Source organism: Macrotis lagotis, chromosome 1, assembly GCF_037893015.1.
Source record: "Macrotis lagotis isolate mMagLag1 chromosome 1, bilby.v1.9.chrom.fasta, whole genome shotgun sequence".
Classification (NCBI taxonomy): domain Eukaryota; kingdom Metazoa; phylum Chordata; class Mammalia; order Peramelemorphia; family Peramelidae; genus Macrotis; species Macrotis lagotis.
In genome coordinates, this window is record NC_133658.1 from 479,573,892 (window position 1) to 479,577,362 (window position 3,471).

Sequence of the window (3,471 nt, forward strand, 5' to 3'; positions counted from 1 at the left end):
TCAGGGAGAACTAGAATCTCTGGTATGAGGACTTGCCAAGTGTTTTTCAGGGCTGCTCATCCACTTTCACCCAACACTTACCTGTGACTCCAAGAAACTATAGCATACACAGAGGTCACAGCTCCATAGAACCATCTTTGGTGGATGAGTTAAACCAGGTTATCCAACCAACAGGTCTCAAATCTGTCAGTGAGTTAAGGGGGGAATCCTTCCCCAGTGGAATAGGTGGATAGGGACAATTTGTTACAGTGACCATGAAGGGGACTGAAGCAGACACTATGAAGTTTTAAAGCTTGGTAAGATATTTTAAATGCCAAGGTCATCTACTACATCCTGGGTCATTGCCACTCATCTTGACTTTTGTTTTGTCCCTGGACTTTGATGACTCTGGAAAAGAGAGCTGACAAATTTGTGCAACTGAGCTTCATTTAAATTCAATTCATGTAGGAGTAGTCTTCAAACTGAAGGATAAACAATTATCTCTTTCTTAAAGATCTTATTTCTGTGACTGCCACACCTGCTTGTCTAACCCTCATCTCTTTTCTGAGGTCTAGTCTAACATATCCAACTGTTAGCTGGACAATCCCCACCTAGTTGTTTCATAAGTATCTCAAATGTAACACATCTAAAATTGTACACACTATTTTTCTCCCTACCCTAGTGTCTCAACATTCTTCCAGAAAATGTATCTGCAACGTAGTGGTAATTTTTGACTTTATCTCACTCATCCCCCAGATCCATTCAGTTATCAAATCTTGGTTATTTACTATCTATATTAGCTTATATAACATTTTCCATCTCTTCATTAATACTGATAAGATAATTCAGATCCCAGCATCTCTATCCTGAATAATTGCTAGTCTCCCATTTGACCTCCCAGGATTCAACTTCTTTTGCTGCCAAACTATACTCCTTACCACTGCCAAGTGGTAAGTGACATGTTAGTCACATTGTAACAGAAAACAGACTAAAAAAAAGAAAAATAAAACAAAAAAAAAGTATGCTTCAGTCTGCATTCAGACTCACTCATTTTTCCCCCTCTGGAGAAGCACATTTTACACGTTAAATCCTTGGGAAATGTCTTGGATCATTGTATTGCTAAATCATTCATAGTTGATCATCATACAGTACTGCAGTTATTGTGTATAATGTTCTCCTGGTTCATTTCATTTTGTATCAATTTATGTAGGTCTTTCCAGTTTTTTCTGAAACCATCCTGTTCATCATTTCTTATAGCAAATGAGTATCTCAACACAATCGTATAAAAGAACTTGTTCAACCATTCTCTAGGTGATAGACATCTCCTCAATTTCCAATTCTTTGACATCATTAACAAAGCTGCTATAAACACCAAGTTGATATTCTAAAAATAGCAGTCTGAATATGTCCCTCTTCTACTCAAAAAAATTTCAATGACTTTATAACAGGTCTGAATAAAATGCAAATGTCCTCTCTTAGGCATTTCAAGTCTTTCATCATCTATTTCTAATATATATCTTTCCACACTTTTTATATAATGCTCTCCTTCACTCCTTTAGCTTTTCAACCAAATTGGCTTACTACTGTACATGATATTCTCTCTTCCATTTTTTTTCAAGCCTTTTTGCCTTTTTAAAGCCTGGAATACTTCCCCTTTCATTTAGTCTTCTTGGAATCCTTAACTTCTTTCAAGGTTCAGTTAAAGTGCCACCTCCTAGATAAAGCCTTTTCCAGTTTTTGTAGTTGTTATTGTTTTCTTCTATCATTTACTTTCTTCACTGACAGTTACTTTATATTTGTTACTTGAGTTTCCAGTCAAACCTGGAGCATTTTGCATAAGACTCTTCTAATTGGTGTAGAAAATACAGATGCTCTTCTACATGATGTGCAAAGGGTGAGATTATTGTGAGTCTTAGAAAAAAAGAGAGATATTCTTTATCTTTTCTGGAATATAAGATTCTTGGAATTTCATACAGACTGCTCTTCAGGACTAATTCCAAACACATGGAGATTTGAGGTTGCCCCCCAGTAAGGGGTAAAGGAAAGTCTCTTTTTCAGAGATATAAGGAAAGTTAGCTCCTCTACAGGCTATTGATTTCCATCTTGTTTCCCTAAAGATTTAAATAATTTCACCTTTGTTAAGATTGGGGCCTCTCTTTCTGCTGAACCAAGATATTTCAACTCCTAGCAAGAGAGCTCATTTACTCTGTATATTTTCTGAAATATTCTAATTGGTATAATTTTTCACATTTGTTTTCTGTTTGATTTCATAAATAGGTTAATTGCTATTCTCTATTTGTATCACAAATGTTTTATATTATTTTTAACAACACAGTTTTTTTTACTTTTATTTTAAACAGGGTTTGATGGGAAGAAGTCAACCAGATAGATATAATCTAAAGATGATCTTCCTCCTTGGTTTAGACAGTATTGGATATGATTAGAGAAGTTATTGACACCTAATCAGACAGTCAAAACTGTGAGACATACCAAACCATCTGAGTTTCAGTGAGCACCAGATTATGAAGTTTAACATTCAGATTCAGAATTTTTGTTTTTGTCTCTGCTTCTGATAGCTGATGTTACTTGTAAGCGTGAGCCACACATCCTGTGGAAACTGAGTTGTTTATAGGTTGTTTTTTTTTAATCACAGTGGAAGCAACCACATGGAAATAAGCAAGCACAAATTGTTCATGTTCTATTACTCCTGGGTTCGGATTGATTCTATGTCTAAGGGGTTTGAATGAATAGTAAAAGTATTATTGTTTTATTATATATTGTTCTCTGATTGTTGAGTACTATTTGTTTGTTGTTTCTATGGTGAAGAGTAAAAACTACTCTAGAGAGTACACAAGTGTGCCCTTTTGCTTTTGTAGAAAATTGATTCCATTGTACCAAGGACATCTAAATAGCAAACATTCAAAGTAAATAAAAAAAGTTTGAGAGAGAGAGAGAGAGAGAGAGAGAGAGAATGCACTAAGGTTCAACATTTAGAGAAGGGTTAATTTGTATTTGGGTAGCTTCAGAAATCCATATATCCACTGACAAGTTAGTGCTGCTAGTAGGAGGGAAGCAGAATGGAAACAGGTGGTTGCTGTAGCTGTGGGAACCATGGAGAGTTTTAAACTTAGTATTTCTTCCCAGTGGGGCATGTAGAAGTAGTCAGGATGAACATTTTTCTTCCCAAGACTCAGAACCTCAGAGCTCAATAGAATCAGGAGAGTGGATTTCACTGCTACTAGTACTTTAATATGTCTATATATTGTATCAGTCCAGGAGAATGTAAACTCTCCAAGGGTAGGGTCTTTATAATTTTTCATCTCTAACCCCAGAGTCTGACAAAGATAGGTACCTAAATTCTTGTTGAATCAAATGCCTTGAGTGAGATATATAAGAGGATTTCTGACAGCTTTAGTTCTGGATTTGCATTTATCTTGTATGATCTTAATGTTTTTATGGGAAACTCCTTTCTGGAAAGAGCCCTAAAGGTCT